The sequence below is a fragment of the Neofelis nebulosa genome, chromosome X, assembly GCF_028018385.1.
Source record: "Neofelis nebulosa isolate mNeoNeb1 chromosome X, mNeoNeb1.pri, whole genome shotgun sequence".
Classification (NCBI taxonomy): domain Eukaryota; kingdom Metazoa; phylum Chordata; class Mammalia; order Carnivora; family Felidae; genus Neofelis; species Neofelis nebulosa.
The window spans coordinates 49,315,808-49,328,324 of NC_080800.1; the positions used below are offsets into that span (position 1 = coordinate 49,315,808).

Below are 12,517 nucleotides of genomic sequence, written 5' to 3' on the forward strand. Positions count from 1 at the left end.
CACCACCCCCGTCATTTCTCTCTTTATATGTGCTCTTCCATCAGCACTGCCTCCACCCTGTTCTTTACTTGGAGTTGCTGTTTCTTCTTTTTCTTTCTTTCTTTCTTTCTTTCTTTCCTTCTTTTTTGCTTTTGGACTGTTTTTGTTTGTGTGTGTGTGTGTGTGTGTGTGTGTGTGTGTGTGTGTTTGTCCATTTGTTTGTTTTATTTGTCTGTGTGTTTGCAAGTCTCTGTTTCCTCTTAGTTTGTTTGTTTTCCTTTCCAGGGCTACTTTAAGGAACAAATCAAAGCACACTTTGTGGAGTGTCTAAAATATCACTACAAGCAGAGAAATAAAATAACCAAAGTCACAACAATAGAAAGCAAGTAACACTCTCCAAAAAACACCTCCTGAAGGGCTAGGCCCTGGACAGTGTATGACACCCCTTTAATATAGTAGTGCTCGCAGGTGAAGAGCTAAAACAAGCTTTTAAAATTCATAAGGGACAAAAAAATAGTCAAAATGATGAAATGGAAGAATTCCCCTCAAAAGAAATTCCAGGAAGAAGTGACAGTTAAAGAATTGATCAAAAAAGTGTAAACAATATAGGTGAACAAAAATTTAAAATAACAGTCATAAGATTAATTGCTGGGCTTGAAAAAGGCATAGAAAACAGCAGATAATCTATTATTGAAGATATCAAGGAACTAAAAAATAGTCATGATGAATTAAAAAATACTATAAATGAGGTGCAAAATAAACGGAGGCAGCCACAGCACAGACGGAAGAGGCAGAGGGAGAATAGGTGAATTAGAAGCTAAAATTATGAAAAAGAGGAAGCTGAGAAAAAGAGAGATTAGAAAAAACCAAGGATCAAGAGAGGAGAATTCGACAACTAAGTGATGCAATCAAATGGAACAATGTCTATATCATAGTAATTCCAGGAGAGACAAAAGGGCTGAAGGTATGCATGAACAAATCATAGCTGAGAGCTTCCCCAATCTAGGGAAGGAAACAGACATTGAAATCCAAGAGGCACAGAGAACTCCTTTCAGATGTAACTTGAATCGATCTTCTACACAACATATCATAGTGAAACTGGCAAAATACAAGGATAAAGAGAGAATTCTCAAAGAAGCTAGGGATAAACAGGTCTTAACATACAAAGGTAGAAGCATAAGGGTAGTAGCAGACCTATCTACCAAAACTTGGCAGGCCAGAAAGGAATGGCATGAAATCTTCAATGTGATGAACAGGAAAAATATGCAGTCAAGAATCCTTTATCCAGAAGGCCTGTCATTCAGAATAGAAGGAGTGATAAAGGTTTTCACAAACAAACAAAAACTGAAGGAATTCATCACCACTAAACCAGCCCCACAAGAGATCTTAAGGGGTACTCTGAGAGTGAAATCTTCCAAGGGCCACAAAGGACCAGAGACATGAATTCAAGCATGAGCCCTACAGACAACACAATGACTCTAAATACATATCTTTCAATAATAACACTGAATATAAATGGACTAAATGCTCCAATCAAAAGACATGATATAAGAATGGACAAAACAAGACTCATCTTTTTGCTGTCTACAAGAGACCCATTTTATACATGAGGACATCTTCAGATTGAAAGTGAGGGGGTACCATCTATCATGCTACTGGGAATCAAAAGAAAGCTGGAGTAGCCATACTTATATCAGACAAACTAGACTTTAAATTAAAGGCTGTAACAAGAGATGAAGAAGGGCATTATAGAATAATTACAGGGTCTATCCATCAGGAAGAGCTAACAATTATAAATGTCTATGCGCCGAATACCGGAGCCCCCAAATATATAAAACAATCACAAACATAAGAAGCTTTATTAATAAGAATGTGGTAATTACAGGGGAATTTAATACCACACGTATAGCAATGGAAAGATCATCTAGACACAGAATCAGTAAAGAAACAATGGTCCTGAATGATACATTGGATCAGATGGAATTGACAGATATATTTAGAACTCTACATCCCAAAGCAGCAGAATACACTTTCTTCTCCAGTGCACAATGAACATTCTCCAAGATAGATCACATACTGGGTCACAAAACATCCCTTAATAAGTATACAAGAATTGAAATTATACCATGCACACTTTCAGACCACAATGCTATGAAACTTGAAATTTCACAAGTTTCAACAGGAAACCACAGGAAAAAGTCTGGAAAACCTGCAAAATCAGGCAGATTGAAGAACATCCTACTAAAGAATAAATGGATCAACCAGGCAATTAGAGAAGAAATTAAAAGTTTTATGGAAACAAATGAAATGAAAATACAACAATCCAAACCCCTTAGGACAGCAAAGGCAGTCCTAAGAGGACAATACATTGCAATCCAGGCCTATCTCAAGAAAGAATAACAATCCCAAATACAAAATCTAATAACACACCTAAAGAAAATAGAAGCAGAAAAGCAAAGACACACCAAACCCCACAGAAGAGAAATAATAAAGATCAGAACAGAAGTAAACAATATAGAATACCAAAAAACCCAGTAGAACATATCAATGAAACCAAGAGTTGGCTTATTGAAAAAAAATAAACAAAATTGATAAACCTCTAACCAGTCTTCTCAAAAAGAAAGAGAGGGAGGACCCAAATAGATAAAATCACGAATGAAAATGGAATTCCTACAACCAATCCCTCAGAAATACAAGCAACTATCAGGGATTACTATGAAAAGTTATATGCCAACAAACTGGACAACCTGGAAAAAATGGAAAAATGCCTAAAGACCCACACATTACCGAATTCAAACGGGAAAAAATAAAAAATTTGAGCTGACACATAACTAACGAAGAAATTGAATCAGTTATCAAAAATCTCCCAACAAGTAAGAGTCCTGGACCAGATGGCTTCCCTTGGGAATTCTACCAGACATTTAAAGCAGAGTTAATACCTATTTTTCTCAAGCTGTTCCAAAAAATAGAAAGGGAAGGAAAACTTCTGGTCTCATACTATGAAGCCAGCATTACTTTGATTCCCAAACCAAACAGAGACCCAGAAAAAAAAAAAAGGAACTACATTCCAATATCCCTGATGAATATGGATGCAAAAATTCTCAACAAGATACTAGTGGATCGATTTCAATAGCATATAAAAAGGTTTATTCACCATGGTCAAGTGGGATTCATTCCTGGGCTGCAGGGCTGGTTCAATATTTGCACATCAATCAATGTGATACATCACATTAATAAAAGAAAAGTTAAGAACCATACGGTTCTGTCAATATGCACAAAAAGAATTTGACAAAATACAGCATCCTTTCTTGATGAAAACCCCAAGAAAGTCGGGATAGAAGGAACACACTTAAACATCATAGAAGCCATGTATGAAAGCCCACAGCTAATATCATCCTCAATGGGAAAAAACTGAGAGCTTTCCCCCTGAGATCAGCTAAACGACAGAGATGTCCAATCTCACCACTGTTGTTTAACATAGTGTTGGAAGTCCTAGCATCAGCAATCAGACAACAAAATGAAATAAAAGGCATAAAAATAGGTAAAGATAAAGTCAAACATTCATTTTTTACAGACGACATAATACTCTACATGGAAAACCCGAAAGACTCCACGAAAAGTCTGCTAGAACTGATACATGAATTCAAGAAAGTCTCAGGGTACAAAATCAGTGTACAGAAATTGGTTACATTTTTATACCCCAATAATGAACAACAGAAAGAGTAATAAAGAAACTGATCCCATTCACAATTGCACCAAGAACCTTAAAATACCTAGGAATAAACCTAACCAAAATGTGAAAGATCTATGTATGCTGAAAACTATAGAAAGCTTATTAAGGAAATTGAAGGAGATACAAAGAAATGGAAAAATATTCCATGCTTATGGATTGGAAGCATAAATGTTAAAATGTCAATACTGCCCAAAGCAATCTACACATTCAATGCAATCCCAATCAAAATTTCACCAGCATTCTTCTGAAAGCTAGAATGAACAATTCTAAAATTTTTATGGAACCACAAAAGACCCTAAATCCCCAAGGTAATATTGAAGAAGAAGACCAAAGCGGGAGGCATCACAATCCCAGCCTTTAGCCTCTACTACAAAGCTGTAATGATGAAGACAGTATGGTATTGGCAGAAAACAGACACATAGACCAATGGAATAGAATAGGGACCCCAGAATTGGACCCACAAATGCATGGCCAACATGCATGCCATTTGACAAAGCAGGAGAGAGTATCCAATGGAAAAAAGACAGTCTCTTTACCAAATGGTGCTGGGAGAACTGGACAGAAACATGCAGAAGAATGAAACCAGACCACTTTCTTACACCATACACAAAAATAAACTCAAAATGGATGAAGGACTTGAATGTGAGACAGGAAAGCATCAAAACCCTAGAGGAGAAAGCAGGAAAAAAACCTCTCTGACCTGAGCCGCAGCAATTTCTTACTCAACACATCCCCAAAGGCAAGGAAATTAAAAGCAAAACTGAAATATTGGGACCTCATCAGGATAAAAAGTTTCTGCACTGCAAAGGAAACAATCAACAAAACTAAAAGGCAACTGAAGGGAGGGTGGGTGATGGGTATTAAGGAGGGCACCTTTTGGGATGAGCACTGGGTATTGTATGGAAACCAATTTGACAATAAATTTCATAGTAATAATAAATAAATAAGTAAATAAATAAATAAATAAATAAGGCAACTGAAGGAGTGGGAAAAGATATTTGCAAGTGACACATTAAAGGGCTAGTATCTAAAATCTATAAAAAACTCACCAAACTCCACACCTGAAAATCAAATGATCCAGTGAAGAAATGGGCAGAAGACATGAATAGACACTTTTCCAAAGAAGACATCCAGATGGCCAGCAGACACATGAAAAGATGCTTAACGTCACTCCTTCTCAAAGAAATACACATCAAAACTACAATGAGATATCATCTCATGCCAGTCAGCGTGGCTAAAATGAACAAATCAGGAGACTATAGGTGCTGGCAAGGATGTGGATAAATGGGAACCCTCTTGCACTTATGTTGGCAATGCAAACGGGTGCAGCTACTCTGGAAAACAGTGTGGAGGTTCCTCAAAAAAATTAAAAGTAGAACTACCTTATGACCCAGCAATAACACTGATAGGAATGTACCCAAAGGATACAGGAGTGCTGATGCATAGGGGCACTTGTACCCTAATGTTTATAGCAGCACTTTCAACAATAGCCAAATTATGGAAAGAGTCTAAATGAACATCAACTGACGAATGGATAAAGAAGGTGTGGATTATATATACAATGGAATACTATTTGGCAATGAGAAAGAATGAAATCTGGCCATTTGTGGCAATGTGGGTGGACCTGGAGGGTATTATGCTAAGTGAAATAAGCCAGGCAGAGAAGACGGATACCATATTTTTTCACTCATGTGTGAATCTGGAAAAACTTAACAGAAGACCATGTGGGAGGGGAAGGGTGAAAAATAGTTACAAAGGCAAAACCATACTCAGATACCACCTCACGCCAGTCAGAGTGGCCAAAATGAAGAAATCAGGAGACTATAGATGCTGGAGAGGATGTGGAGAAACAGGAACCCTCTTGCACTGTTGGTGGGAATGCAAATTGGTGCAGCCGCTCTGAAAAGCAGTGTGGAGGTTCCTCAGAAAATTAAAAATAGACCTACCCTATGACCCAGCAATAGCACTGCTAGGAATTTATCCAAGGGATACAGGAGTACTGATGCATAGGGGCACTTGTACCCCAATGTTTATAGCAGCACTCTCAACAATAGCCAAATTGTGGAAAGGGCCTAAATGTCCATCAACTGATGAATGGATAAAGAAATTGTGGTTTATATACACAATGGAATACTACGTGGCAATGAGAAAAAATGAAATATGGCCTTTTGTAGCAACGTGGATGGAACTGGAGAGTGTGATGCTAAGTGAAATAAGCCATACAGAGAAAGACAGATACCATATGGTTTCACTCTTATGTGGATCCTGAGAAATGTAACAGAAACCCATGGGGGAGGGGAAGGGAAAAAAAAAGAGGTTAGAGTGGGAGAGAGCCAAAGCATAAGAGACTGTTAAAAACTGAGAACAAACTGAGGGTTGATGGGGGGTGGGAGAGAGGGCAGGGTGGGTGATGGGTATTGAGGAGGGCACCTTTTGGGATGAGCACTGGGTGTTGTATGGAAACCAATTTGACAGTAAATTTCATATATTAAAAAAGAAAAAAAAAGAAAAAAAAGAAAAAAAATTAAAAAAAGAAAAAAGAAAAAAAAGAAAAATAGTTACAGAGGTAGAGGGAGGCAAACTCTAAGAGACTATTAAGGACTGAGAACAAACTAAGGGTAGATGGGGGTGAGGGAGAGGAGAAAGTGGGTGATGGGCAAGGAGGAGGGCACTTGGGATGAGCACTGGGTGTTGTATGGAAGCCAATTTTACAATAAGTTATATTTTTTAAAAAAGTGTTGCAAACAGCTAACCCTTAATCTGTATAAACAGTTAAACATCTGCAGGGAGCAACAAAGTCCAGGTATTTGCTTATTTTTCATAGATCCTACTGCTCAACATACACTCATAAGTAGACTCAGCTAAAACTTTTTAATAAATTGCTAACGTGGTTGTGGGCTGGTATGAGAATGTGAAGCCCCTGGGGGCTGAAGACCTAGGTGGTTTTGCATCCTCTTGCAGACTTCCTCTACGAATTCCACCAGGTGCTGACAGGGAAGATAGAACAATCCTGAGATGTCCTATAGTTCTGGCTTGGGGAGTAAAACAGAATAGCAGCTATTGCTGAAATTGTGCCCAGACCATTCTCTTTTTATATCCTATGAAACAAAAGCTTTAGTCTTCACAGAGAAAGACAATGCAACTGTAACTTGAGAGTGGTAGTGGAAATTAACTGCAGCTGACAGAGGGAATAGCCAACACTACTGAAACTCTGCCCAGACCAATCTACTCCATCTCCCCTAAAGCAAATAAACCTTAATGTGAAGGAAGAAGGGTGATGTGCTGGGCCTGCCACTGTAGTTAGAGAAGAAGCAGGAACACATGGGAAGGTCACACCTCCAAGACTGAGGATAAGCATGCCTAAGACTGAGGCTTAATCAGACTAACATGAAATGTCATTAGTCACCTATTCCCTACTACCAGGGTAAAAAAAAAAAAGTAGAATAATTACATCTTCACACAAATAGAAGATTCACCTTCATACAAAGACAAATTGTCTCCAGAGAGAAGCAGAAAGGGAAGAATCAAGGCAAGAAAGAAATAGTCTGAAGAGAAAAATAAATCCTCAGGACCAGATTCAGGTATAATACACATATTGGAATTATCAGGCAGGGAATTTAAAATAGCTATGATTGATAAATTTAGAAAAAACTTTATTGGAAAAGGTAGACAACATGAAAGATCAGATAATTTCAGTATATGAATGAAGAGTATAAGAAGGAATCAAAGGAAAATCAAGAGAAAAAAACTACAGTAATAGATCTGAAGAATATCTTCAATGTGTTCATAAGTGAACTTAACATAGCTGAGGAATCAATGAACTTGAGGATATATTACTAGAAATTAAACACATTAAAATGCAGAGAGAAAAATTAGTAAAAAAAAAAAAAGAAAAAAGAATAAAACATCCAAAAATTTTGGGAAAGTATCAAATAGTGTAATATATATGTATATATAAAATATATGCAATATATAATTAGAATGACAAAAGGAGAAGAGGGAGATAATGGGAAAGAAGAAATATTTGAAGAAAAAATTGTAAAAAAATTTCTAAAATTGAGTTATTGATACCAAACCACAGATCCAAGTATCTCAGAGAACACCAAGCAGAGTAAATAAATTTTAAAAAGAACCACACCACACCCAGATGTATCAAATTCAAATTGTAGAAAATCAGACAAAAATAAAATATTGAAGGAGGCCAGGAAAAAGGAGTGGCAGAAACACCTTACCTACAGGAGAACAAGGAGAATTATGCTAGACTTCTTGTCAGATGCCACATAAACAAAAAGACAGTGGAATAAAAATTTTAAAGTATTGAAAGCAAACAACAGTGACAACACCACAAACCCTGCCAACCCATAATTCTAAATTCAGCAAAAAAGTCCTTCAAAAATAAAGGCAAAGTAAATGCTTGTATTTCAGACATACAAAAACAGAAAATTCATCACAGGCAGAACTGACTTATAAGAAATATTAAAGAACAATATTTAGAAAGAAAGGATATGATATAGGTCAAGAAACTGGATTTACATAATTAAAGAAGAGCACTGGAAAAGGAATAAATGAAAGCAATATATACCTTTTATTTTACATATTCTTAATTCTTCTAAAAGATAATTGTTTTAAAAATTGTTAATGCTTATTTATTTTTGAAAGAGAGAGAGAGATGCAGAGCATGAATGGGGGAAGGGCAGAGAGGGAGGGAGACAGAATCTGAAGCAGGTTCCCGCCTCTTAGCTGTCAGCACAGAGCCCAATGTGGGACTCAAACCCACAAACCATGAGGTCATGACCTGAGCCAAAGTTGGATGCTTGACTGACTGAGCCACCCAGGTGCTCCTAAAAGATAACTGCTTAAAGCAATACTAGTAATAATGTATTGGGTGTTTATAACATATATGAAAATTAAATAAGTACAACAATGACACAAAGAAAGTGAAGAAGATTCTGGGAATATTCTGTTATAAGGTGCTTGTTCTACATGTAAAACAATATAGTGTTATTTGAAGGTGAACCCAAATTACTTTAAAATATACATTGTAAACCCTAGGGGAACCACTAAAAAGTTAAAAAAAAAAAAGAGAGATAAATAAATAAATAAATACAATAAATAAAATGGAATCATAAAAATTCTCAAATCAGATGAGAAAAAGCCAAAACAAAATATTAAAAAAGAAGCAAAGAGGTCTGGGAAGATGGTGGTGGAATACGAAGACTCTAGGCTTGCATTTCTTTGTGAATGCTACTAGATAACTATCAAATCATCCTAAATGACCCAACAATAAACCTAAAGACTGGCAGAACAAACTCCACAACTAACGGTAGAGAAGAGGTCACACCAAAGAAGGTAGGAGGTGTGGAGACACAGTTTGGTAGAGAAACGGATCATGGCTACCATGATGGGGAAGGAGCTGAAGCGGTAGAAAAGGGTGAGAGACAGACTAGCACACCGAGAAGCCCACAGGGGGAATACAAGCCACCATAGAAATTGGCTTGGAAAGCAAGACAGGATGAATTTTGTGAGTTCTTGCAACCACCTGGGTTTAAAGTCTAGAGATTTAAAGGTCAGGAGGCTTTGGCTCTGGGAAAGCACAGAGGGCATTGGGGCTGTTCTTGGAGAGAAAGCAGGGCAGGTAACGTGTGGACATACAACATAGAAACAGCAATATGAAGAGTACCTGGGGTACACAGTGGGGGAGGATATCTGCATATCTTGTAGTGTGTCAGCATTCAGGGATGACCCCTCTGGTAACAAAGGGCAGGCACCATTTTCCTCCCCAGCCTTTCAGTTTAAACACAGGGTCACTTGCAGGAAACAATTAGACTATACTTGACACAAAACTTGCTTACACCAAGCCCCAACCCCCCCCCATGCTGTGGTGGAACCACCCTTCTCAGTCATGCTTGCTTCAGTCCCACTGCAGTGGGCTCCTTCCCCTAGAAGACCAGCTTAAAGCCCTGTCCATACTGCATCTATCAAACCAGGAGTTTTTCAGGACCTTGGTTTTAGTAGCAGTGGTGAAAGGTCTTATTTCACAAGGAGACCAGAGCACATCTAGTTAAAACTTGTCACATTCAGGTAAGGATCACATATTGCCCACAACAGACAAAAAGAGCCTCTGCAGATGACTGGCCTGAGGGTAGAGCACCCAGGACACAATGGCAGAGCACTTGCAGCATACATTAGAGACACCCCCTGAAGCACTAAGCCCTGGGGTACTATACTACACTACAGAGCACTACAGGACATCTTCTTCATAAGACCATTACCCTCAAGAACAGGAGAAGTAGCTGACTTTCCTAAGACATTGAAACATGCATAAAGACTTAGAAAAAATGAGAGTACAGAGAAATCTATCCCAAATGAAGGAACTGGATAAGGCCATGTTGTATTTAAACTGCTGAATGGGAAAAAAACTGCAGCCAAGATATTCTATCCAGCAAGGCTACCAACATTGGAAGGAGAGATAAGTTTCTCAGACAAACAAAAACTAAAGGAGTTACTGATCACTAAACCAGCCAGCAAGAAATATTAAAGGGGACTCTTTGAGTGGACAGGAAGAACTATAAATGAGAATATGAAGATAGGAAGCACAAAAGCAGTGATAATTAATGTTTCTGTTAAAAAAAACAGTCAAGGGGGGCGCCTGGGTGGCGCAGTCGGTTAAGCGTCCGACTTCAGCCAGGTCACGATCTCGCGGTCTGTGAGTTCGAGCCCCGCGTCAGGCTCTGGGCTGATGGCTCGGAGCCTGGAGCCTGTTTCCGATTCTGTGTCTCCCTCTCTCTCTGCCCCTCCCCCGTTCATGCTCTGTCTCTCTCTGTCCCAAAAATAAATAAAAAACGTTGAAAAAAAAAAAATTAAAAAAAAAAAAAACAGTCAAGGAACCCACAAAATAAAAGGTTGTCAAATATGACACCATATACCTAAAACGTGGGAAGGAGTGGAATAAAGAATCAGTTCAAATTTAAATGACCATCAACTTAATACAGATTGTGATATACAGAAGATGTTATGTACAAGATAATTGTTTTTTTTTTAATATATGAAATTTATTGTCAAATTGGTTTCCATACAACACCCAGTGCTCATCCCAAAAGATGCCCTCATCAATGTCCATCACCTACCCTCCCCTTCCTCCCACCCCCCATCAACCCTCAGTTTGTTCTCAGTTTTTAAGAGTCTCTTATGGTTTGGCTTTCTCCCACTCTAACCTCTTTTTTTGTACAAGATAATTGTAACAATGAATCAAAAACCACTAATAGGTATGCAAAGTATAAAGAGAAAGGAATCTAAATGTACCACTAAGAAAAAACAGCGTATCATGAAAGAGAGAAAGAATAGTAAGAGAACTTCAGAAACAACCACAAAACAAGTAATAAAATGCCAACAGATACATATATATCAATAATTAGTTTGAATATAAATGGACTAAACATTCCAATCAAGACACAGGGTGATAGAATTGATTAAAAAGCAAGACTCACCTATATGCTGCCTACCGGAGATTCATTTTTAGACTAAAAGACACCTGCAGATTAAAACTGGGAATATGGAAAAAAATATTTATCATGCAAATGGATATTAAAAGAAATTCAGAGGAACAATAATAATGTCAGACAAAGTAGATTTTAAAACAAAGACTGTCAGAAGAGACAAAAACAGACTCTGTCTATATAATCATAATGGGGACAATCCAACAAGAAGATATAACAATTGTAAATATTTATGCACCCAATATGAGGGAACCCAAATAAATAAAACAGATAATAACAAGTATAAAGGAACTAACTGGTAGTAATACAATAGTAGTAAGGGATTGTAACATCCCACTTACATCAACGGACAGATTATCTAAACAGAAAATCAACAAGAAAACTATGACTTTGAATGGCACACTGGACAAAATGGACTTAACCAATATATTCAGAACATTCCATCCTAAAACAGCAGAATACACATTTTTTTCAAGTACACATGAAACATTATCCAGAATAGATCACATATTAGACCACAAAATCAGTCTCTACAAATTAAAAAAAAAAAAATCAGGGGCGCCTGGGTGGCGCAGTCGGTTAAGCGTCCGACTTCAGCCAGGTCACGATCTCGCAGTCCGTGAGTTCGAGCCCCGCGTCAGGCTCTGGGCCGATGGCTTGGAGCCTGGAGCCTGTTTCCGATTCTGTGTCTCCCTCTCTCTCTGCCCCTCCCCCGTTCATGCTCTGTCTCTCTCTGTCCCAAAAATAAAAAAAAAAACAAACAAAAAACGTTGAAAAAAAAAAAATCAAAGTCATACCATGAATCTTTTCTGACCACAACGTTATGAAGTTAGAAATAAACCACACACACACACACACACACACACACACACAAATTGGGAAAGATCATAAATACATGGACATTTGATAACATGCTACTAAACAACGAATGGGTAAAATAAGAAATCAAAACAGAAACCAAAAAGCACGTGGAAACAATTGAAAATGAAAACAAATGGTCCAAAACATTTTGGATGAAGGTAAAGCTGTTCAAAGTGTGAAGTTTATAGCAATAAAGGTCTACCTCAAAAAGAAAGAGAAATCTGAAATAAACAGCCCAACCTCACACCTAAAGTAACTAGAAAAAGAAAAACAAACAAGGGGAACCTGGCTGACTCAGTCGGTAGAGCATGTGACTATATTGGGGACATGAGTGCGAGCCCCATGTTAGGGGCAGATATTATTTAATAAATAAAAGTTTAAATTTTTTTAATTTAATTTAATTTTTAAAAAAATTTTAATGTTTATTTCTGAAAGAGAGAGAGAGACA

The 12,517-nt window shown here is 37.6% G+C and overlaps 1 protein-coding gene across 4 annotated transcripts in view; it reads right to left on the bottom strand.

Moving 5' to 3' along the window:
• The window catches only part of PFKFB1 (6-phosphofructo-2-kinase/fructose-2,6-biphosphatase 1), a 129,359-nt gene that overhangs the window by 47,749 nt on the left and 69,093 nt on the right, over positions 1–12,517 (bottom strand). The gene's annotated exons all lie outside the window — the stretch shown is intronic.